At 35.1% G+C, this 27399-nt stretch overlaps 1 pseudogene; it reads right to left on the bottom strand.

Annotated features, from left to right (window-relative positions):
* Positions 1 to 3728: 3728 nt before the first annotated feature.
* LOC149157694 (uncharacterized) lies at positions 3729 to 4764 on the bottom strand (annotated as a pseudogene).
* Between the last annotated feature and the right edge of the window lie 22635 nt (positions 4765 to 27399).

Here is a 27399-nt window from a genome sequence, read left to right on the forward strand (position 1 = left end):
ATGCTCAATATGTTTAGTTGAATACTCAATTAGAAGTGAAACTTTGAAGACATTTATAACCTATAAAAGACCTATAATTATCAAATGTAAAATATGCCATTACATCAAATATTGATTTCTCACCTTGTGAATCATGTAAATATGTTGTGACTGATTTACCTGCCAAAAAGTAAAAAAAATGAATATTCATGATGAACTTATGACTAATGAGCTACATGTTTGGATCCTACTGGCTATGGGGTCTAGAAAACTAATTGGGATTGTTTCACATTATTAATTAATTCAATATGTCAAAATACAACAATCAATAACAATGATCCTAAAATGTAACCAATAAATCTATCTTAAAATTGTAAGTACAAAAGTTTGGCTAATATCCGTAGTGCACACAAGGATACAAAAAACAAAAAAGAACACCTACACTCCGTAATAAATAAATCAATTAATACTACAATTTCTTTGGCACTTAACATATTATATTAACATAAAGTATGCACAATAGTTCACAAGTTCCAAATGACATGCATAGTTTCTAATTTATCTATTAAGAAATTATAAGTAATTGAAGATCCTATCATAGGATAAACTTGAAATAGAGAAGCATAAATCACATTAGTATAAACTACATGGATATAAAAAAATAAAAAATAAAAATCATTGCAAGGACATCAAAGCACTTATTTTCACTTTCTAGCAAAACTATTCCATTCCATACATTACCATAGCTATCTCATCATTACTAATTTTCATTTTCACTTCCATATCATTCTTTTTTATTTCCATTCCATATTCATCTTTGTTCATATTTAATAACTTTTCATTAAACCCTATCCACTCAAGAAAAATTTCCATCTAATTGTTCACTGACAAGAAAATTTTGCAAATTTCGTTTAGTTCTATAGGGAGGCTATAGGATTGAGGAAAAGCTACAAGTAATTGAAATTTTCATATCCAAGCCTTCAAATTTTAAATAGAATATCCTAGAGGCATGACTTATACTTAACAAAAAATGAAAATTTGGAGTATCTCAACTTCTGCATGGTACCCTGTACCTCCATAGGAATCCCTATAGGTAGTCATGTAGCAGCTTCAACATATAAAATGCAACATTGTACATAGTATAAATCACACCATTATTCACTATGGGGCTCATGTCTTATGCGTAAGAAGTGACATGAAGAAATTATATAAATGTTTTCATAATTGGTAGAGATACCATAGTCATATGAGACAATCAACAATATTCATCCAAAAGATGACACAATGTCACATCACCAATCAAGGATAAACAAGAAAAAATAGAGTTTAACTAAAGAGTTCATTAAGTAAAGTGAAAGGACAACTAAAGAAAATACATGAATAAAGGTTATGATTATATTCTTGGTGTTGATCCATTTCATTTTCACCACCCTTTTTTCTCAACCATGCCTACATGCCATTTTACTTCTTGTCAATTTGCTACAAGAAAAATAATTATTTCTACAGAATTAGTTACATGAACGACTATAAGATTGCAATGATCTACAAGAAACTCTAGATAGGAAGTACAATAAGCTCAATAGAATAAAAGCACAACAATGGAAAGTCATTTCGTTTTGTTTTCCCTCTTCTTTGACTTTTTTGGGGATTCTTCTACTACAATTGTTGCTAGAATGCATATGTTGATTGTTCAAAATTTAGAACCCTTCCTATAATAATTTCCATAAACAGAACTACAAGATACTAAAATCAAGTTTATAAGGCAAGGAAAAAAAAAGATAAAACAATAGGATAACCCCATTTCTTTCCAAAAACAACCTTCTATGTGTGGAAAAACAAAGATAAAACAATAGGATAACCCCCTTTCTTTCCAAAAACAACCTTCTATGTGTTCTTCTATGGAATGGGAGTAGGGTTTAATGGAAGAGAGCCCACAAAAGTTGCTAGATTTTATCATAATATTAGGGTTGTAAACATTTTCCAAAGAAGTTGATGGTTGGGGTATTTTAAGAAGAGATTATGATAATAATGATGCGGCCATTGAATTTTCCTCAACATTCAGAACTACAAGGGGGAAAGCATGTGACTGTAGTGAGAAGCAATACATAAGGACTACCACTAAATATTGGAAATATTTTAAAGTTGACATTGCTTAGATATCATTTTCATATTTTCTGCTTGAAGTGGATGGATGAAAGCCATGATTGAACAAAAAATGGAAATAGAGGCAATGTTGAGAAGCCAAACTCAAATTGCGCAACTAGCACAATATTATATTAGTCTCCGAAAGAATACAATTTAGTGCAAATATCAAGCTGAAATTTATATAAAGTCCATGAAATAATAAAACCTAAAATAACAACAATACAACTCATGAAATGAGTCTTTATTTAAAAAATATGAATCATTTCCTTTTCTTTAGTCACACTTACTACTTTTATGCCCTAGGGTCACATTTTCTTGAGCCAAAGAATGTAGTCATCTCAGGGCCCTAACCACTTAGCAAAAAAAATAAAACAGTCAAGAAAACTTGCAATATTTCAGAGACAAACTGAAATATGTTGAAACACAGCAAATGCATCCCAAAATATATGCTCCTTTTGTTTAAAAATCATGTGCTTTTAGGACACTTTCCACTCATAATAATTCAAAATCATGCTAGAAAACAAAACAAACTCCAAGCCTATCACACCAAGAATAAATCTCCTTGGAGTTACCAAATCTTGTCCAACACAATGGTTTTGATTTCAAGTCAATGTTATAAGATACAACCAAACTAATAAAACATACAAGAAAATACATCAAAAGTTGAAGTAGAACAGTCAATTTAAAAAATCTAACATACACCAGAAAAACTCTATGATAAAAGAAAAAGAAAAGATGGAAATCAACATTGGCTCAAATAGAATCATTAGTGAGATGAGCTCCAACTCGCAGCAAAGAATAGAAAGAGATATGCAAAACATCTTGATCTCATTATGAATGCATAAGTAAGAACAATATTGAAATGAAAATAACAAAGCCACAAGATAAAATAACAACCTAACACTAAAGATGGATTACAAATTCATTCTGAGTTTTCTCCACTTCTTGTGAACACCCATTTACCTAACTACTCTCATACAATTCAATATTTTCTGGAGTGCTTATTTGCACATAGCTTAACAACAACTGGTAATTTAATAGTAAAATAATTTAAGATAACATATTCTGAATATGGAACACATGCTGAAATCTACCTTGTAAACCAAGTGCCCTTTATGCCCATGACATCTTGCATACAATTACCATCACATATAGTAATCGTACACCATAATTATAACACAAATTTTCTTCATGATTTGGCCAACCTAGTTTTAACTCCATACTTAATACCAACTAGTATCCTTAATTACCACAATGACTTATGCTTATTATCATCCCATCCCTAGAGCAAGAAGCTAAGGTATTTGATTATTCAAAAGGGTACCTTTTAAAAAGTAGTGACAATAAACTAAAAACAAGATGTAAAATGCTAGAAATAGGTTATTTTGCCAACCTTGCTCCAAACTATTCTCATCAACTACCAGATAAATAAGTTAGAAGAAAAATAATAAAGGAGATCCAAAGGAAAATGCTCACAGATTCATAAGTGGTTTTTGACATATAGTGGAAGATAAAAGATCAAAACAAACATTTCAAATATATATAAATACATTTTAAAATGAACTGAAACAAATGAGAGAAGAAGAATAAGAATGAGCACAAACCTAAGATGTGTAGTAAGACCGCATGCCAGTTAGAACTCCCAATGATGGAGATGTCCCTGGGAGTTTAGTTTGATGAAATGTAAGGGGGAAATGACTTGCTCCATCATATGGAGCAGTTTGGGAAATGAATGAACTTGAATAAATCCCATAGTGAGATGTTGCACCTCCAAAACTACTATATGAGTGACTTCCATATCCGGAGGATCCATATGGACCAAGACCGTAATTTCCTACACCTACTGATGCCTTACTAGAAGTTTTTCCTTGGAGAAGAAGTTGGGAGCCCATGTCCAACAATGCTGAAGAGTTTAATTAATAAGGGAGCTTTATTGCAAGAAGGTTTATAGACAAACTTGGCAGTGTTGCATCACTTAATCCATATGGATCTAGACCAATAACTAGTACTGATCTTGGGTTCACAATATTACAATGACCAATATGTGATGGGTTGACTCTCCCATGACCCATTCCACCATATTGTGAAACGTGATTTACATTGCCTTTATTAGGAACAACTTGGCCCTGGTTTGCTGCAACTCTATGCTTTTTCCTTTCAAATACTAATTTACAAAAAAGTTGATGCCCATCTATTGATTTAACAAGGTCTTCCAGGGTTCGATTTGTTGCTTCAATTATTTTGTAAAGAATAAGGGAGTATCCTTTCGACTTACCAGTTTGTCTATCAACCACCAGGGCCTTCTTCAATGTCTCCATAACGAGAGAAAAAATTAGTCATTCTAGCACGTTGCATGTGTTCAGGAACATTACCCACATAGACCCTTCTTAAGTTAGGATCCGTTGTAGCTGGTTGAAAGGGATTAGCTGGCTGTATGGGTTGTACAGGTACCATGGGTGGAAGAAGGTGTTGTTGGAGTTGAAAGGGATTAACTGGTTGTATGGGTTGTTGAAGGAGTTGGTTCAACTATGATTGTTGCTGCCCAACAACAACCAGATTACAGACATCCATTCTACCATCAATCATCTTGATGGGTTCTTCCAACACACTCAAGGCACAATCAACATGTTTATATGTGATAAATCAAATGCACTCAAGGAACAATTAGCATGTTGGAAAGATTTTAAAGTTGATATTAGAAGGCATGAAATCATCAAACAACAATTATTCTTTAGCTTTTTTGGATTATATGTCATTGTCATATCTTGTGCTTGAAATGAACAAATGAAAGCCATGATTGAACAAAAAGCTGGACACAAAGGAAATGTTGAGAACCCAAACTCAAACTACGCAACAAGCACAATATTGTATTAGTCTCCAAAAGCATACAATTTAGTACACATATCGAGCTGAAATTTATATAAAGTCCATGAAATAAGAAAACCTAAAATAAAAACAATACAACTGATGAAATGAGTTTCTCTTTAACAAGTATAAATCCTTGCCTTTCTTGAGTCACACTTACTACTTTTATGCCCCAAGGTCACATTTTCTGGATCCAAAGCATGCAGTCATCATAGTGCCCAAATCACTTAGCAAACCAAAAAGCAAAACAATCAAGCAACCAAAAATTGTATTGGATTTTGGATATGTAGAGCTAAACTAAAATCTAATGAATCACAACAAATGCATCCCAACATATATCATCTTCTTCTTAAACAACCATGTGCTTTTAGGACACTTTTCACTCATAATAATTCAAAATCATGCCAAAAAACAAGACAAACTCCAAGCCTATCACACCAAGAATAAACCTCATTGGAGTTACCAAATCTTGTCCAACACTATGGTTTTCATTTCAAGTCAATGTTATAAGATACATCCAAACTAATAAAACATACACAAAAATACATCAAACGTTGAAGGAAAACAATCAATTTAAAAAATCTAGCATACACCACTAAATCTCTACCATAAAATAAAAAGAAGAAATGGCAATCAATATTTTCATAGAATCCACAGTCAGATGAGCTCCAATTGGCAGCAAAGAACAAAAATAGATATGAAAAACATCCTAATCTCGTTATGAATGCATAAGTAAGAACAATATTGACTTGAAAATAACAAAGCCACAAGATAAAATCACAGCCTAACACTAAAGATGGACTATGAATTCATTCAGAGTTTTCTCCACTTCTTGCAAACACCCTTTTACCTAACCGCTCTCATACTTGAGTGATTATTTGCACATAGCTTGAGATAACAGTACCTTGTAAAACAAAAGAATCATGAAAAAGATTACTGTAAAAAAATTGAACATTTTGGGAATATAAGCAAAGTTGACTGTCAACTTTACTTTATATCTCTTAGATACAAAAAATCTACAATCTACATAAAACAAATATCTATGTATCTATAAAATTTAACATCTATATACAAAACAACAATCATATAATATATGAGATTTGCTGAGTGAATCTAACATAATATATATTATGATATCTATAGATTATATATATTATTATGAAAATTCATGTCCACAAACAAACATAAATTTATCTAGTGAATCCCACCAACGATAAAAAGCCATAGATTTTACAAATGAATCTAGCATATACACATTATAAAATCCCCCAAACAAAGAATCTCATGTCATAAATTTATCTAATGAATCCAACAATGCTATATCATGAATTTACTAAATGAATCCAGCATATACAGACATGGCTTAAAGAAACAAACTTCTTAAAAGAGAAATCAGGAGCCAACTTCTAGTAATAACAGATAAAAACTCTGGAATATACCTCGGCATTGACCATATACTGTCTCCACAGATAGAAGATTTTATCTTGGTCGCCTACGTCCCAAACAGTGAAGCTAAAATTCTTAAACATTACAATCTCTATATTAAATCCTATAGTGGGCATTGTTCTCACGTACTCCCCTGGTTTGACTTTGTAGAGAATTGTTGTCTTTCATGTTTACAAATCCTAGAAACATATTATAGTCCTACAAAGGCATTCAACACCATAATTATACAACATATAATACAAAGGAGTTTCCAAGCATGATTGAATTTTGCATACAATTTTGGTGGCCAGGTACATCTTCTCAATAAATTTATATACCATCCAGCTCATGGCAAGCATGCATGATCCCGACTCTACACTTTGCTTCTCATTCATTTGGATATACAGTAAGTTCGAAATTATAGATATTCTTTCATGGCTATCAACTCACAACCTTTATTGGAGGGTTAAAGCCCCACTCCAACACACCAAGGCAGAAACTAATGCAGTTGTGGCAGCCTCGGCATTTCATCAAACCACGTCACCTGACGTCCAACACTCGATTAAATCCACTGAGGAGGACGTCAAAATTGAGCACACTTAATTGGAAAAAGAAAATGTGAACCATCAAGCTCAAGATTTTCTCCCTGACCTTGCCTCCAATCTCACTCGCAACACAAAATTCTACTAAACTGTGGAACACTACAAGTACATGAAGGCTTTCGTCACTCACGCTATGTTGTCCAAGGAAATAGATTGGAAAGAAATTTGCCAACAGTTAGATTCTGGAAGTTTTGAACAAGCAGAACACACTCCTGATTACTATTGGCTTGTGCATAAGAATGGTCATGTACTCCCAATCGAATTGCTCAGGCCTTCCATGGACACCCCAATTATGTTCCATTCTATCTCTGGTGCTGCTGGTGGGTGCAGCCGCTCACAACTAGCTACATGTTTTCTTGCAAGTCGTTTTGGTTTTTTATTTTGATAATAATTTTAGTTCTGATTGTCATTCCTATCTGGAGTCTGGACTTAATCTTTAGAATTCTTAGCTACACCATGCCCAATTTCCTTATAGGTGGTATCTCTCAATATTATTTTCAACATACTTCAAGAACTAAAATGACCTCATTTCCCTCTATGTAGGTCCTTGTGATGTTGCTTATTTTGTCTCTGTATGCATTCTGAGCACAGAGAGTGGATTTGTTTGTTTGTTTGTTTGTTTTTTTTTTTTTCTTTTTTTTTTTTTTTATGTTTGTGGAAGACCCTGTGAACAGTTTTTGAAACCAACGTTTCGGACTAGCTTAGTGAGTTCATCATCAGGGCAATGCGATTTGTATTTTAAGAAGAGAGAGCGTGAAATTATGGAGCTATTAATAGTTAATTGAAATTTTTTATTTTTATTTTTTATTTCTTTTATTGTCGACTTTCAAGTGATTAATTGATTAATAATTATTTATTTATTTATTATATTTGTTTAATTTATTTATTTATTATTATTATTATTATTATTATTGATATTTGGAGTGAGGTTTTCATCTCTACATTGCTTTAGAAATATGAGATTCTATAGGTTTCTAGCTCTGGAAATTCTCATCTTCTCAAAATTTAGAGCATTTTTTATTATGTCTCTTCCATGGTGGGACTTAATGGTGTTAAAGAGAGAGTCCCTACACGTTTTTTTTTTTTTTTTTTTGATCCTGTGAACAGTTTTTGAAACCAACGTTTCGGACTAGCTTAGTGAGTCCACCATCAGGGCAATGTGATTTGTATTTTGAAAAGAGAGAGCGTGAAATTATGGAGCTATTAATAGTTAATTGAATTTTTTTTCCTTTTTATTTATTTATTTTATTGTCGGCTTTCAAATGATTAATTGATTAATAATTATTTATTTATTTATTATATTTATTTATTATATTTGTTTAATTTATTTATTTATATAATTATTATTATTATTATTTTATATGTTATTGATATTTGGAGTGAGGTTTTCATCTCTACATTGCTTCAGAAATATGAGATTCGATAGGTTTCTAGATATGGAAATTCTCATCTTCTCAAAATTTAGAGCATTGTTCATTATGTCCCTTCCATGGTGGGACTTAATGGTGTTAAAGAGAGAGTCCATATAGGTTGGTAGATTTTTTTTATTTTTTTATTTACTTATTTTTTTTGTGGAAGAACCTGTGAATAGTTTTTGAAACCAACGTTTCGGACTAGCTTAGTGAGTCCATCATCAGGGCAATATGATTTGTATTTTGAGAAGAGAGAGCATGAAATTATGGAGCTATTAATAGTTAATTGAAATTTTTTAATTTTAATTTTAATTTTGTTTTTTTTTTTTTTTTGTTTTGTTTTGTTTTTTTTTATTGTTGGCTTTCAAATGATTAATTGATTAATAATTATTTATTTATTTATTATATTTGTTTAATTTATTTATTATTATTATTATTATTATTTTATATGTTATTGATATTTGGAGTGAGGTTTTCATCTCTACATTGCTTTAGAAATATGAGATTCGATAGGTTTCTAGCTCTGGAAATTTTCATCTTCTCAAAATTTAGAGCATTGTTCATTATGTCCCTTCCATGGTGGGATTTAATGGTGTTAAAGAGAGAGTCCATACAGGTTGGTAGAATTTTTAATTTTTAATTTTTAATTTTTAATTTTTTTTTTTTTTTTTGTGGAAGAACCTGTGAACAGTTTTTGAAACCAACGTTTCGGACTAGCTTAGTGGGTCCATCATCAGCGCAATGTGATTTGTATTTTAAAAAGAGAGAGTGTGAAATTATGGAGCTATTAATAGTTAATTTAAATTTTTTATTTTTATTTTTTATTTATTTATTTTTTTTAATTATCGGCTTTCAAATGATTAATTGATTAATAATTATTTATTTATTATATTTGTTTAATTTGTTTATTTATACAATTAATTATTATTATTATTACTATTATTTTATATGTTATTGATATTTGGAGTGAGGTTTTCATCTCTACATTGCCTTAGAAATACGAGATTCGATAGGTTTCTAGCTCTGGAAATTCTCATCTTCTCAAAATTTAGGGCATTGTTCATTATGTACCTTCCATGGTGGGAATTAATGGTGTTAAAGAGAGAGCCTATACAGGTTGGTAGAATTTTTTATTTTTTATTTATTTATTTATTTATTTTTATGTTTGTGGAAGAACCTGTGAACAGTTTTTGAAACCAACGTTTCAGACTAGCTTAGTGAGTCCATCATCAGGGCAATGTGATTTGTATTTTGAGAAGAGAGAGCGTGAAATTATGGAGCTATTATTAGTTAATTGATTTTTTTTTTTGTCGGCTTTCAAATGATTAATTGATTAATAATTATTTATTTATTTATTATATTGGTTTAATTTATATAATTAATTATTATTATTATTTTATATGTTATTGATATTTGGAGTGAGGTTTTCATCTCTACATTGCTTTAGAAATATGAGATTTGACAGGTTTCTAGCTCTGGAAATTCTCATCTTCTCAAAATTTAGAGCATTGTTCATTATGTCCCTTCCATGAATTTGAATATGTTCCGTCAATTGCCCAAGCTAGTCGCAGGTCTCCGTTAATAAGCTAACATAGTATTCTTCAAAAATCCACTGTACTTATATATTCCACTTTGACAATTATGTATTCCACTTCGACACTCAAATAAAATAGATGAATATATATATATATATATATATATATAATTCAAATAACAGTTTAATATATAATATAATGTATCTAAAAAAATAAATATGTAGGGACTTTTTAAATATATAACAGTATGGATAAGTTTAAACTTTATATTAATATCAATCGTTTATATAACAAGTTATAGTTATATATCATAAAGCATATACACTATTCAATTATGAAAATGAATCATTATAATAAAAATAAAAGATAAAAGGTATGTAATATTATCGGGATCACTACTCCTGCAATTCAACATTCAGTCTTGCAAACACTACTCTCGCAACTTAACCTTTACTCTCCCTATGAATGATAGATGTTTTGTCCATAGAATTAACACGCAAATGCATTCTCCCTATTTGGCATCGATTCTGGCAATTATGATAGACATACAACACATGGGAACATTGGACTTCTACATCCATACCATAGACAAAGGGCACATAAGGACTATGAAGGGCAACATCCACAACTGAATATTCGACAAATATTTCCTTTGTCAAACCAAGAAAAATATATTAAAAAACAATTATTAAATTCATGTAAGTTAAAGGGTGAATTTATTCGGTGAACTTTACGAAATTTATGCGAACACAATGACTTCATATCTAGGAAATTCCAAATCCATTTTCATGAACTAGAAGTTTCCAAAACACTTCCACAATCCTAGAGCCATTGCCAGCCAATTAGGAACATTTCATCCCCATCCCAAGCTCCTAGTAGTGTAGGAATGCTGGGAATGAGTCTACGAGATGTTGTAAGTGGTTCCCATGCAACTAGAGTTTTGATCTTTAAAATCGGTATAGGTAGTTGGTGTTGTTAACCTGTGTAGGAATTGTTTCATCCAGTTTTCTAGCCACATCTTGGAAGGATTGGATGCCAAAAGAATTGTAAGATTTGGATTCAGTGAAAGTTCTCTTCATATTCAATAAGACTAGCTTTGTCCTTCGACAATCGCAATGCATATTGCATTGCTCAGTCAATGCAGGCCGTGAATTCCCTTTGCCAGTTCTGAGTATATCACTTGCTACCAATGTTACCACATTCAACTTAGGGAAAAACTCAGTAATGCAAAATACAATAAAATAGACAAGTACAAAAATATTAGCAGGAAAAAATAGACATGTACAAAAGATATTTACAGTTTACCTCAGTTCAGGAAAAAAATAGACAAAGTACAAAAATTAACAGTGTACAACAGCTTATGGCCATTTATAGGCAGGGTTGCTTCTGGGCATTTAGAGGCAGGTTGGAAAATCATACTCAAGATGATAGAGCTTGTCTCATGATTACTCACAAGCCAATTTTTGACTCATGAGTAATCACACATCCAATTCACTCAATGTGAGTATGACCAACCACTAGGTCATTTTGACTTGCTTGGGTCACAATAAAAAACAAACTTGAATAGCCACGAATCTGATAGTAGAGATCTAAGCTTGGTATTGGTAGCTAGGCTCATTTGAAGTCTCTGAGATGGTTGTGCCTTGCACCTGTGCATAGTGATATTCAGTAATATGTAGTTGACCTTCTCATGGCATTTAATTTTTGAACAACTACAGTTCTACTCCACACTTGTTATAGTTCTGTAGCACAGTTTTGATGACTGTTTCAGGCTCTGTTTGGTGTTTTTATAGTTTCAGCAGTGATGTATCCCAACTGTCCCCCATGTTTGAGTACTACAGGAGAGTTCTAAGACTAGTATTTTTGGGATTTTGTCCCATTGGTATGGACATATAACTTTTGACTCAAATACTCTTGGATGCTTCCTTCAGCTCGTTCTCTAACATTTAGCTGTCTCGTGAGAGTCTCAACTCTCAACACCATTCCTTTGTTAGTGGACAAACATCATTTTTTTTGTTGTTCAGCAGATTTAATGTCTGGGATTACTTGCTGCCATTGGCTCATAGTTTGTGTTATCACCATAACTTCAGCATTTCAACATATTTGTTTCTAGTCAGACAGATCTACACATATGTTTGGCTTCACAACCAACAGAGGCAAGTTTCTCAAGATTTAAAATACAGGAAGACACCTCAAGATTTTCTTTTTTCTCTAAGTAATTCCAAGGGATTCAAACTCATAGTAGGTAAAAGTGAAAGAAAAGGAGATTAGACTTCTACTGCATTCCAACGGTTTGTCTCAATTTTTTAGCTTTAATGGTTGTGAATTGAATATGAATTTTACAATCTTTTGGAAGTGGAAAGTTGTTTGATCTTTAGATATCATAAGTTTCATTATCTATTTCAATATTTCAATATGATCAACACAACCAAGGACACAATGTAGGAGTTGTATACAAAGTTTGTGCATTCAATGCCAAACCCTTCGATGATAACATAGCAGACCATGAAACAACAAGAAATGCAAATTAATTCCACAAACAAACAACTATTAGGCATTGTAACAACTAGCGATTGTCGATGGCATTACGTAAGATTTTTCCCTATCTTTCCTGAGCTGATTCTTCACCATCATAGTATTCATCATCCTTTGCACTAGCATCCTAATATTTCTTTACAGAGAATGTAAGTGTCATTCTATCAGGATACTCCTTGATCTTGGAGATCAAAAAGGTTCCCATCGAAGATCCAGTACCTCCTCCCAAAGAATGACACACTTGAAACCCTTAAAGTAAGTTGAAACAATCAATTAAAGTTCGGCAGAGTCTCATCTCATAGACACTAAAGTGTGCAAAAGGTCACGGTTCGTTTGTCTAGAAATCTAATAGAATAGAGAAGAGGAAAATAATTGTGCTCAAGAGAAGAAAATTAAGTTTCAAAGTTGAAACAATCATTCAAAATTCATGCGGCCTCTGCTTGCAGAGAGGACAGTGGGCAAAAGCTAGCTCGACATAATTGTTAGGATATTCCGACACATAGGAAATAGTTAAGTATAACTTAGTCTAGTATAGAGTTAGGTAAAGTGTGTTTTTTTACTATGTAATTTTGTAACTTACAATCCAAAGGTCATGATATGTTCTAGATAAGAAGTGATCCGACAGTTCATTCTCTCCTCAGTATTACCGACACTTGATCCATGGTTTAACACTCGATTGGTCCATGATCTCTATTTAAAGAGCATGGAGGGTCATTTGTAAGGTGACCATACATGAGAGAACCTTATGTAAATTTTCATTGTTTTATTAATAAATTTCCTGAAGTGGCCATGTTGGCTTAGGCTGTGGACTGTTTCCCTCTTTGAGGGTTTTAACCATGTCAAGAATATTGGTGTATTGATCTGTGATCTATTTGTGAGTAGTGTCCTTTGGTGTTCATTCTGAAGAACTTACCCTATTAATTCCTACATGGTATCAAAGCTATTTGAGGGCCACATCCGTTGGTGATCCAAATCGAAAGTTGTTACAACTGCATCTGATTGTCGTTTCCTATATCTATTATTTCTGACTGCTTTCAGGCCGAAAGGACTACTCTATTGTGTTAGGATCATATGTTCCAGCGAGAAACCCCTTTCATTTCATGCGAAAGGTTTTAGGTAGCCCTAGCGACGTCATTCTTAAGATCTGGAGGTATACAGTCTTTATTTGCAGTTTAGTTATTTATCTATGTTTATTTTGGTTTATTTATCTCTTTGTTTTTTATTACCAGATTTATACCTTTCATTTCTACGTATTCTCTTTGCCTCAAGACTCTGTGCGATCTGGGCAAATCAGAAACAGAAAGGAAGGTTTTGTTCTCATGCGTATGCTCTTTTTTGCCGCACCTTAGTGTGATCTCAGAAAATCAGAAACATTGAGAAACATATTTATTTTTAGGCGAGAGCTAGCTTCAAGCCATAAGGTTTGGTATATTTTTTGTATGTTCGTGTTGGGTTGTGTGGTTTTTTTTTTGTAGGAAAAAATAGTTTTTCCAAGTAAGCACACACCCCAAAGCTTCTATAACTGAAGAAAAAAAAAAAAAAAAAAAAAAAAAAAAATCAATCTGCTCTTTTTTGAAAATTACCAACCTTTTAAACTAGCTCACTTGGTCCAAAGTTACTTTATGAGAAAAGAGGTCTTGAGTTCAAGTCTTTCTTTTTGTCGAGTTACTTTTTTCAAAAAACATATGTAGCTTATGTTTTGAAGTTACTTTATGTAAAAGTGTTCTCACCCATTATAAAAAGTGAGTCACTTATAATTCTAAAGTCTATTTTTCTTTTATTTAAGTTACAATTTAGTGGGTAACTCATAAAGTACCATTGTAAAAGTAACTTTAACTTATTTATAAAAGTGGGTCACATAATTTTTTTTTTTAAGTGAGCTTATTAGATTAAGTTTGGAAGAGGAGGGGGGAGCGGGGGAGGGGTTGGGTTTAAATATAACATTATCATTCACTTCCACACATTCACGCACTTTGTCGGCATCTTCAACAACTTTTTTTTCAAAAAGCCATAATTTCCTCATCCGGAAGCCATTTTCAGAGTCATTTGTTTTAAGTCGGCCTAACGTTTCAAGATATTTCCATTGGAACACTTAGTTTTAGCATATACATCTCCAATTTCTATTAAAATTGAAAGTCCATGCCAAGTTATTCTTGACAACACCAACTACTTCAAATGGTCGTCCTACATTGTGGATTTACTTAGAAGTAAAGGTCTTCACAAAATAGCCTTAGGCCAAGAAACTAAACCTAAAGATGAAGAAAAGGAAGCCAAATGGGAAACTAGGAAAGATCATGCACGTGGGTTGATAGGGATGTCTATTTCTCTAGACCTTAGATTCCATATTGCATAACTTGATACCCGTAATGAAGTAATGAAACAACTCACTAAAGTTTTTGGAATAAAAAATGAAATTAGAGCCCATCAACTTGAAAATGAGTTGCTTACGTTGGACCCCAATAATTTTTCTTGCATTGAAGATTTTTTGTCCAAGTTCAAGAGCCTTCGAGTTCTTTTGGAAGGCGTTAAGGTTAAGAAAGAAGATGGTAGCCTTATCTATTCCATTCTTACTAAGTTGGGACCAGCCCACTCTGTGTTTGTTTCCACCTTCCATTCTACTAGATAAGCCTTCATTTCTCAAGCACAAGACTACAAGTCCCCCTCTTTTGATTCCTTTTGTGATTCTTTAATAAGAAAACAAGAAAAACTCTTACATCTTGGTCTTCTTAATCTTGGAAACTATTCTAAGAAAGCCTTAGCTGCCCAACAACAACAAAATTCAAAGAATCCTAGGAAAAAGTATCCTAAAAAGAATGGTCCGAAACCAAACAAGGGTCCTAAGCAATTTCATTCTCAAAATGAAAAATCAATTCAACAAAATGATAAGGCAAATAAAAGAAAAGAGAAGAAGACTGATAGACATTGCAACTTTTGTAATCGAGGTGGCCACTTTGAATCCAAATGCTTTAAGAAGATGGAAGCCTTGGAAGAAGCAATGAAGAATAATAACATCCATTTGGAGCAGTTTTCAACTTCAACTTCATCTTCACGAATAACACTTTCTGCATTTGGTTGTCAAGCATCTAAGTCTAGTTATGCACTAAATGTATCTTCTTCTTCTCATTCTCATGAATGGCTCATTGATTCTGGAGCTTCTTATCACATGGCTAAAAACAAAGCCATGTTTTATTATTTAAATGATTGTAACACAAAAAGTATATGTGTTGGTGATGATAGATCTCTTAGTGTTGTAGGGACTCGAACTATTCATCTCGACAATGGTCAATTTAATGATGTATTATGTGTTCCAACCTTATCCTGCAACTTTTTATCTGTATATTAGATAACTCATTCAGGTGAAGGTAAAATCATTGAATTCTCACCTCATGATGTTGTAATTAAGGACCTAAGAGATCTTAGAGAGCTTTTAGCTACCGACATTACTGATGATTCTACAAGGTTGTATAATTTTAACAACTTTGGGTCATCAACTCTTCCCTCAGTATTTGTTGCTCATAATGATGAAGTGAGCAAACTTTGGCATGAGTGATTTGGTCACTTAAACTATCGCTCCCTTCAAAATCTATGTAAAGAAAATATGGTGACCAGTCTTCCTATGGTATCTTCCAGAGATGGTGTTTGTTCTAGATGTGTACTCAGAAAACATCATCGGGATAGTTTTGAAAAACATGCCTCTTGGCACGCCTCAGCACCTTTACAACTTGTGCATAGTGCTTTATGTGGTCCACTTCCAGTTGTTTCATTCTCTGGCTACAAGTATTTCTTAACTTTCATCGATGATTTCTCTAGATGCACTTGGGTATACTTCTTAAAACTCAAGAGTGAATTATTTAACATGTTCTTGGCCTTTAAGGCCTTTGTTGAGAAACAATCTGGACATCAAATTCTTAAGCTAAAATCTGATAATGGCAGAGAATATGTTAACAACAAATTCATCAACTTTTGCACTGAGCATGAAATTCAAATGCAACATGTTGTTCCATATACTCCACAACAAAATGGTGTAGCTGAAAGGAAAAATTACATCTTAAAAGAAATGGCTAATTGTATGCTTCAATCTAAAGGACTTAGTCTTAATTTTTTGGCATAAGTAAATAACTATGCAAATTACATGGTAAATTGCACTCCTACAAAAGTTTTAAACAATATCACTCTAGAAGAAGCATTGAGCTCAATTAAACCAGATGTAAGTCACTTTCGTGTTTTTGGGAGAGAAGCATGGGCCCATATTCCAGATGAGAAACACAAAGCTTTAGAACCTAAGAGTGAAAAATGAATTTTTTTTGGATATTCTGAAGATGTCAAAGGATATGGACTTATTCCACTTAAATCTAAAAATGTTATCATAGAAGAGATGTAAATTTTGTTGAAAATATATCGGCCTACGAGCCTATTTCAGCGAATGTGCCACCTCTCTCTATCCCTTCTACTTATGAAAATATCTCTTCTTCAGATGATGACAGTGAGGATTCAATCCTCCCCCACCTTCTCAGGATCCCCCTTCAACTCCTCAACTTCCAAAATGGGTATGCGCTACTCGAGATGCAGCAGGTGCTCTTGCAGGTGATCCTACAGATCAACAACATACACGTTTTCAGTTCGATAGAGCCTTTTCTTTACTGGCTCAAGCTTCAACGAATTATGATCCTGACACCTTTTAAGAAGCTTCAGGCCATCCAGATTGGGACGCAGCTATGAATGAAGAATATCGTTCATTATTGGAAAATGATACATGGGATCTTGTTCCTCTTCCAAAGGATGAAAACTTATTAGATGCAAATGGGTTTACAGAACCAAGTATGGACCAAATGGAAAATTTGATAAACATAAAGCTTGTCTTATTGCTAAGGGTTTTTCACAAGTTGAAGGCATTGACTATACTGAAACCTTCTCCCCTATTTCCAAAATGAACTCTATCCGCCTTTTTCTTTCCCTTGCTGCCTCTTTCAAATGGGAAGTCCATCAGATGGATGTTAAATCTGCCTTCTTGCATGGGGACTTGCATGAATAAATCTATATGGAACAACCTCCTGGATATATACAAACAAAATCCAACCTTGTATGTCGGCTTAAGAAATCCATTTATGGTCTCAAGCAAGCCCCGCAAGCTTGGTATGCCAAAATGGATAGTTTTCTTTTAGAAACTGGCTTTTCTAGGTGTCATTCTGACAATACTGTCTACACCAAGAAAGTGGGTAAGTATCTTATCATTCTTATTCTTTATGTTGATGATCTTATCCTTACTGATAGTGATCCCAACCTTATAAACCGTGTGAAGTTGAGCCTTAAAAAGAAGTTTGAAATGACAGAGTTAGGACACTTGCATTATTTTCTTGGTCTTCAAGTCTTGCAAACCAAGGAAGGTATTTCCCTTTCCCAGTCCAAGTATTCCTATGATCTTCTACGCCAGTTTCACATGGAATATTGTAAGCCATCCCCTTCTCTCTTTCAGTGTGGAGCCAAACTTTCAGTCACTTGTACTTCCCCTGAAGTTGATGCTACCTTATACCGTTAGCTTGTAGGAAAACTTTTGTATCTGACCAATACTCGTCCTGACCTTTCTTTTCTTGTTGGCCTTATTGATTGGTTTATGAAAAACCCACATGAAAGTCATTGGAAAGCAACTAAAAGAATACTTTGTTATGTTTGAGGTACAATTCATTTTGGGATTCATTACAGTGGATAAGCATCTCCTCTATTGGTTGGTTTCACTGATTCCAATTGGGCTGGTGACCCTGATGATCGGAAGTCTACTGTAGGTTATGTCTTCACTCTTGGTTCTGGACCTATTACATGGGTTTGCAAGAAACAAAGTGCCATTTATTTTTCTTCAGTAGAAGCAGAGTATCATGGCGCCATAGAAGCTAGTAAGGAAGCCTTGTTGCTTCGCCAGATCCTGTCAGAGTTTGGCTTTCAGCGGCAACATCCAACTACACTTTGGTGTGATAATCAAAGTGTCATTCAAATATGCAAAGATCTAGTCCAACATCAGTGCAACAAACACATTGAACTACACATGCACTTCATTAGAAATTTCATTCATGACCATGTTCTTGAAGTGTAATATTGTTCAACTGATGATCAAGTTGCAGACATATTTACAAAGGCTCTCATAGAAGCGAAGTTTACTAAACTTTGATTTATGATTGGAGTTTAGGAAGTTGTCACTAAGGGGGTATAGGCTCTAATTCCTCCTTCATTCTCCTATTGTGTCATATTTTTAGATCATTCAATCCTATCCCAAGTTGTTCTTAAGGGGGGATGTTAGTATATTCCGACACATAGGAAATAGTTAAGTATTGTTGGGTTGTGTTATATTCTTTCCATGACTAGCCCACGTAGTTAACAAGGGGGTTAGAGGGGGGGCCGATTGTGTAGTGGGGTGGGTGGGGGGTCACATGGGGTTTGAGGTGTACCAATAACCCCAGTTTCTAGGGTCTAGGGCAGTGACCTGGAAAATTTTGGTTTTGGACCCTATGTTAGGTTGGGAAGACCCACCGATGGTTTTGTGCATGATTTTTGCACATATTTTTTGGACGCGATGGTTTTCGGTCCATGATATTGGACGTGATGGTTTTCGGTCCATGGTATTGGATGCTTTGGCATGTATAAATATGTATTATAACATTGAAAGGAACATAATGAAAAATCAAGCTGGTAGTCTCGGTTTTGGGATCCAGGGGAAATCTCTTTGTATATGTGTTTTATGTGTTATGCTCTCGCATTGTTTATTTTTTGTGTTTTAGAATTCATATGCAGGTAATTTTTGTATGGGTTTAAAACCTACATTTGGTATCAAAGAAGTTTTGGCTTCAAGGGGATGCCTTTTTTGTCGAGGGGTTTCACTTAGGCATGTGGTAGACCCTATTCAGTGGGAGATCTACGAGATCAATTTTGGTGGTGAAAGAAGATGGCAGGCAGTGGAAAGATAGAGATCGAGAAATTTAATGGTCAGAGTTTTGAGTTGTGGAAACTCAAGATGGAGGACATGTTGGTGGATAAAGATTAGTGGATCGTGGTAGATCTGGGTATTAAACCAACGGGAGTGTCAGATGAAGAATAGAAGAAGTTGGATTGGAAGGCAAAGAGCACAATACGATTGTGTGTCTTAGATTCAGTATTGCTGAATGTATCAGGGGAAGCTACGGCGAAGGCTTTGTGGGACAAGTTAGGGACTTTGTACCAATCTATGTCTCTGGTGAATAAACTATTCCTGCGGAAAAAGATATATAACCTGAGGATGAAAGATGGAGACTAGGTGACAGAGCATCTGAACGTATTTAATACTGTGGTAAGTTAGTTAGCATCTATTGATATTAAAATTTCAGATGAAGATAAGTGCATCAGTTTATTGTGTTCTCTACCAAATTTGTGGGATAGTCTGGTTATTGCAATAGGTAGCAATGCAACTGCCTTGCAGTTTGATGAAATAGTCTCATCCTTGCTAATGGAGGAGGTGAGATGGAAAAATATGGAGAGCCAGAATGGTGATGCCTTGTCTGTACGAGGACTGTCCCAGAACAGAAACAAAAATAAGTCATTGAGTGGGAGATCTAAATCTAGAGGGAGATTTAAATTTCCAAGAAAGCTTGTAAAGGTGGTGTGCTGGAAATGCGGAAAGGAAGGGCACTACAAAAGGGACTATAAATCTAAAGCTCCTGACAAATGAAAGGGATCTGATGATGCTCCTTATGCAGAGGTGAAAACCACCTCAGATGAAGGTGGGGATGTGTACTTGGCTTCTTCAAGTACACATGTAGATAATGAGGCATAGTTGATTGAATCAGGTGCATCCTTTCACTTCACACCCCATAAAGAGTGGTTCTGCGAGTATGAGAAATACGATGGTGGTGATGTCTTCTTAGGGGATGATAGGAAGGCTAGAATCATTGGTCACAAAAAAGTAAAGTTGAAGTTGTAAGGTGGAAGGGTTAGAACACTTCGGGTGTTTTGCATATTCCTGCAATGGCCAGAAATTTGATTTCTGTAAGCAAGCTGAATGATGCAGGTGTAAAAAAAATGTTTGAGAAGGATACCTGCAAAATGGTTCGGGGAGCATTGGTATTGATGCGGGGAGTTTGAATTGGAACTCTGTACAAGCTACAAGGTAGCACTGTTATTGATGGGTGCAACAGTTCTGTGGTTCCTGAAAGTGGAGCAGAAAATATAGTGGTCTCTGGAGAGAAGACCATGTTGTGGCATCAAAGGCTTGGAAATATTGGAGAGAAGGGCCTTCGAATACTTCATGGTAAAGGTATGGTAGAAGGTATGAGTAATATCTCTCTGGATTTTGATTTCTGTGAAAATTGTGTATATGAGAAGCAGAATCGGGTGAGTTTCCCCTTTGGTAGTAAGAGGGCGAAACGTATATTAAAACTTGTGCACAGTGATGTGTTTAAACCTGTGAAGGTTCCATTACTGGGTAAGTCTACGTACTATGTATCATTTATAGATGAATTCTCAAGGAATACATGGATATATTTGCTTAAGAAGAAATCTGAAGCCTTTGACAAGTTTAAAGAATTTAAGGCTCTCGTGGAAAATTAGACAGAGAAGAAGATAAAGGTGCTGAGGACAGATAATGGTGGAGAGTTTTGCAACGAGGAATTTGAATAATTCTGTAAGAAGTTTGGTATAGCACGACAGATGACTACTCCATATACACCTCAGCAAAATGGAGTTGCAGAAAGAATGAATAAGACGTTGATGGAAAGGGCAAGAAGCATGCTCAGTGGTGCCAGGTTAGGACAAGAATTCTGGGCAGAGGCGGTGGATACTACATGTTACCTGGTCAACAGGTCACCTTCATCAGCATTGGAGGATAAGACTCCACAAGAGGTATGGACTGGTAAGAAACCATCTCTTTCACATATGAGGGTATTTGGATGTGATGCATATGTACATGTTCCAAAGGAGAAATGAACCAAGTTGGATAGTAAATCTGAAAAGTGCATCTTTATTGGGTATAAGGATGGTTTAAAGGGTTATAAGCTTTGGAACCTAGTCACACAGAAGGTTGTGTATAGCTGAGATGTGGTGTTCAGAGAGGTAAAAGATGTTATTAAACATGAATTCCAACCAAAGGAACTTGAGAAGATAGAGTTTGAGCTTAAGGAGGAAGAATCAGACTCTACAGTAGAGGAGGAATCAGAAGATGAAGAGCCACAAACTCCGAGTGTGAGAAGATCAGTTCGAGAAAGAAGGAAGCTAGAAAGGTATAGTCCATCTGCTTTCTGTTCAAATTTTTCTTTATCTATTACTGACGATGATCCTAGAACTGTGAAGGAAGCAGTAGATTCAGAGGATGGCAAACTCTGGAAAGAGGCCATGGTTGATGAAATGGCATCTTTACACAAAAATGAGGCTTGGGATCTGGTGGAGTTGCCGGCTGGAAGGAAACCCATTGGCAGCAAATGGGTGTTCAAGAAGAAGACAAATGCAGAAGGAAAGGTGGAGAAATACAAAGCTCGGTTGGTAGCAAAAGGTTATTCCCAGGTGCTGGGAATTGATTTCGGTGATATTTTTTTATCCTGTTGCCAAGGTAACTTCTATTAGATTACTTTTATCTGTTGCTGCTGCTTTTGATTTTGAGGTAGAACAGATGGATGCGAAGACAACATTTCTTCATAGGGACCTGTAACAGGAAATATACATGAAGCAACCTGAAGGATTTGCAGTGAAGGGTAAGAAAGAACTAGTATGCAAGTTAAAGAAGTCTCTATATGGGTTAAAACAGTCACCAAGGATGTGGTATCAGAAATTTGATACATTTTTACGGGGACTTGGCTTCACCAGAAGAAAAGTAGATCACTGTGTCTATTTTAAATTAATTGGTGACCGTGTTATTATCTGGTCTTGTATGTGGATGATATGTTGCTGGTTGGAAATGAAAAAGAAATTATCCAGGATTTGAAGACCCAATTGTCCTCCAAATTTGGCATGAAAGATCTTGGTGCTTAAAACTATATTTTGGGAATGGAAATTAAAAGAGGTCGGGCAAAGATGAAGCTCTGGTTAAACTAGAGGAAGTATGTCGAGGCAATACTGAAGGGGTTTAATATGCAGGATAGTAAACTAGTGAAGGTTCCTATTCCTATAGGTGTGAGGTTATCTGCTAAACAATGTCCCAAGACACAAGAAGGGGAAGAGGATATGTCCCATGTTCCATATGCAAGTGCAGTCAGTAGCCTGATGTATGCAATGGTCTGTACTAGGCCAGACATTGGACATGCAGTGGGAGTATTGAGCAGGTCTATGTCAAAACCAGGGAAGGAGCACTGGACAACAGTGAAGCGGGTTTTCAGATATTTGCGTGGCACTAATGATTATGGTTTGTGCTACGAAGGAAGATCAGGATTGGACAGAATGTTGGATATTCGTGGATTTCTTGATGCAGACTGGGCTGGAGATCTAGATCAGAGAAGATCTACAAGTGGGTACGTATTTAACCTATTTGGAGGTGCAGTCAGTTGGATGAGTAAGAAACAATCTATAATGGCACTATCAACTACAAAGGCACAATACATGGCAACCACTCATGCAAGCAAGGAAGCAGTTTGGTTGTAGAGATTGTGTTCAAGTATGGAGTTAGTACAGGGAGCTATAAGGATAGACTGTGACAGCCAAAGTGCAATTTTCTTGGCAAAGAACCTCGCATATCATTCAAAGACAAAGCACATTGATGTTCAGTATCACTTTTTGAGGGATATGATAGAAGACCAAAAGGTGTTGCTGGTGAAGGTGGACACTTTGAAGAATACTGTAGATGCATTGACAAAATCTGTGAGCCCTGAGAAGTTCTCTTGGTGTAGAGAGACAATGGGCATTTCAGGGCTGGAAAAATTACTAAGCTCTCTTGCGGCCTCCTGTGGAAAGAAAACAACAAGCGGGAGAATGTTGGGTTGTGTTATATTCTTTCCACGACTAGTCCACGTAGTTAACCGGGGGTTAGAGGGGGGGCGGAGCCCACCTTCGTTGCACCGATTGTGTAGCAGGGGGGAGGGGGGGGGGGGTCATATGGGGTTTGAGGTGTACCCGTAACCCCACTTTCTGGGGTCCAAGGCAGTGCCTCAAAAAAATTTGGTTTTTGACCCTATGTTAGGTTGGGCGGACCCACCTATGGTTTTGTGCATGATTTTCACACATGTTTTTTGGATGCGATGGTTTTCGGTCCATGGTATTGGGTGCTTTGGCATGTACAAATATGTATTATAACATTGAAAGGAACATAATGAAAAATCAAGCTGGTAGTCCTGGTTTTGGGATCCAATGGAAATCTCTGTGTATATGTGTTTTATGTGTTATTCTCTCGCATTGTTTATTTTCAGTGTTTTAGAATTTGTATGTAGGTAATTTCTGTACGTGGTTAAAACCTACAAGTATAACTTGGTCTTGTATAGAGTTAGGTAAGGTGTGTTTCTTTACTATGTACTTTTGTAACTTACAATCCGATAGTCACAATATGTTCTAGACATGAAGTGATTCAATGAATCATTCTCTCTTCAATATTACCGACACTTGATCCATGGCTTAACACCCGATTGGTCCATGATCTCTATTTAAAGAGCATGGAGGGTCATTTGTAAGGTGGCCGTTTGTGAGAGAAGATTATGTAAATTTTCATTCTTTTATTAATAAATTTCATGAAGTGGCTGCATTGGCTCAGGCCATGGACTGTTTCCCTCTTTGAGGGTTTTAACCACGTCAATAATACCGGTGTATTGATCTTTGATCTGTTTGTGAGAGGTGTCCTTTGGTGTTCTATCTGAGGAACTTACCCTGTAAATTCCTAAAATAATAAGTTGAAAAAAGGTAAAAAGACACAAAGAAAAAACGCTCCTCCTACCATACATTTCTTTTTCTTTTATGTGGAAACTATACAAAATACAACAGTGTGGAGGACATAGTGAGATATTGATAGATAGACGTGGTAAATAATCTTGTGGCAGAAGAGTCTTTTCTAGGGACCTTAAGAAATCTATGGTCATGTGCTCTGATCCCATCTGGCAGTCCATAACCTGTAATGACATGTATAGTTTTAATGAAACAACAACATGGATATTTACAACTTGTAGCTTCCTCCTTCTTGACGACATCCAACACAGAATCGATGATCTCGACCCCTTTACTTTAATGGCCCTGGGCCAGTTATTTCCAGCTCCATACTCACCAAAAATGAAGTTATCAGACCTGAAGGCCTGGCCATAAGGCTAAGTTGTCACACTCTCCATGGTCCTAGGCTCAAGATCCATTAGCACATCTCGCCTCATTGTAAAAATCTACCACAACTTGCCTCATTGTAGTAAACATTAACCCTTTCGAGATGTAGATCGGAGGTGCCCTAGTCTCTGTCAGTGGGATGGATCCCCTGCTCATCAAAGACAACTTCCCAAAACTTGGCACTGATTTGGTTGCCACATTTCCCACCCTGAATTTGCAGGCTCTCACACATCTTTGCAATTTAAAACTTGAAATACAGAAATACCAAACCCTAGAATAAAACCTCAACTGAAAAAAAGAGGATTTGTAGAAAACCAATACAAAAAGAAGAGGCAGAACAGGGCAATGGGCATTTACATCTACCAACCAGAAAAGCCAATCGAGAACTATGAGATGGGTGTGCTCTAGGTGAGGCTATGACTTCTATTTCCTAATAGGCAGTATATAGGTGTCTATGGCAAGATAGACAGGAGAGACATATCGCCTCAAACTAGGGTTATAAGCGTTTAGATGTTTTAGGATTTTAATATTTTTAAGTATATTTTTCTATTGGGTTTTTTTAAAAACGTGAAAATTTACAAAGGTTATTGGAATTGCAAATAGAGTTAGACATCAATGATAATTTATTTAAAAAATTCAAAAATATAAAAAGTTTCGACTCTTCCTGCATAGATATATCTAATATATAAAGAAAAAGTTTTTGTATGTGTGCATTTTGTGTATAATGCATATTTTTAGTTGAGCATAATATGTTTTTGTTTGGAGAAATAGACTATGTGGGTATATGTTTTCTTAAGGATGGTTGACTATATCTATTACAACAATGTAGTACCCTTATATAATGTGAATTCCTAAGCATTAAGGGACTAGTTTTTTGCACTTAGGAAGGTTACTTATAGTGACCACAATAATTGTTCCACACACTTCTACTTGAATCGTGTCCAACTTGAGAAAGACATCTAAAATAATAAGATTAATAAAGTTTTCGAGTGGAGGCACGAGTTGAATTTTGAAGAGTGAGCCTTAACAAAATGGGTAGTAGTATCATAATGGAATAGTGAGTGGTATGGCAAGTGAAAGATGAAGAAAAATCAGAAACATAGTGTCTACCAAATCTAGGGCAAATAGAGTCAAGGATATCACTCTAAAAAGGGTTGTTAGGTGAATAGTTAAGGAGAGGTTTGCAAATAACATGCCAAAATCTTGGAGAATCCTATTAGTACTACTCTTGAACACGTGGGAGGGCATGTTGCCCTACAATGATATATTAATTACAATAACAACTTCATTGATAGTGAGGAATTATTATAGATACCAACGAGGTGGATTGACAATATGGTAGGAAGGGTAGGTTTTGCACTCTCTCCAACCAATTTCAAATCCCCAATGAGACTCTGGCCCATTGTGTTAAAGCTAGAAGGGTAGATTCCCCTCAAATAGAGGTTCACTCTAGTGTGCCTTGAGACACCTCAGCCCTTGCTAAGTCACAAGTTATTGGCATACATGGCTTCTGGGTTGTTGAATATACTCTTAGGTTATAGTGCAACCAGTTGGTTTAATCTCAAGCCTAGCCTAGGTCATTATAACAAGTTACCAATTCCCATAGTTCAAAAAAATGAATTAATATATGAAAATATATAACAATAAAAATAAAATGAGAAGGAGAATCCCCATACAATACTCCCATCCAAATGATAAATTCCCCATTATAAATCCTTCATAGCATATTATTTGCAAGAGATTCCTACAACTATCCAACAACATTAAATGCATGCAAAAATTAAGCCTCACATATGATAGAATGATACCTCCAATCTTATGTTAAGATTGAAAAATTCAAATAAAATGTAGCCCAAGGGGAGACCTCCTTCATCCACAAATTCTCCACCATTATAATGGTGAGGGAGATCACCTTATAAAGTGAATCTCTTCTCTTATACAACAAAATGTTATATTTTAACTAACTCCATGACAAGTCAAAAAAATATTATAGTGATGGAGTAATTAGATCCCTCCTAAATTTGTGGTGGACCACATTACAACATGTGGAAACTAGCCCTTCCTCACAATTAGCTCCCATCCAAAAATAGTAGTAATATGCCCCAAATAATGCTCTTTAAGGGGATGCACCACCACATATAGGCATCAAACCAAGTCAAATACATATGTCCACATAGAATGCACCCCCTAAAACTGTGCATGCATGCAACCTCTCTACATCTATGAATTCCAAGGTAATTAACACCATATATTTTTTTTTTATCAAGAAAATTGAAAACTTGTCACCTATCATCGAGGACACATGGGAAAAAGTAAATGGAATTTCCATTATACTCCTAAGCCTAGCACAAATTCCCACAAGCCTCTCTAGACATGTAAACCAAGTTTTGAACCTGGTTGGGCCCCTATATTGGTTGGAAAATGCCTTCCAGTGCAGGATATACATCCACCATTTGCCTTGTCCCGATGGGCTAACTACATAGATAAATGTGCAATATGCCAAGTAAATATATAACTCCATGAAAAGATAAATGCTCAAAATACTAAAATATAAAGTGGTTCATCTCCCCAAAGAAAATCCAAGGAGATGAGGGTGAATTAGTGCTTTTACCATGCCAAAACTCCATGAGATTGTGTGTGTGTCCAAGAATAGTAAGAAAT

This window comes from Pinus tabuliformis, chromosome 5_2 (genome assembly GCF_031772625.1).
Source record: "Pinus tabuliformis cultivar Carrire ecotype Pingquan chromosome 5_2, CPIR1, whole genome shotgun sequence".
Lineage (NCBI taxonomy): Eukaryota > Viridiplantae > Streptophyta > Pinopsida > Pinales > Pinaceae > Pinus > Pinus tabuliformis.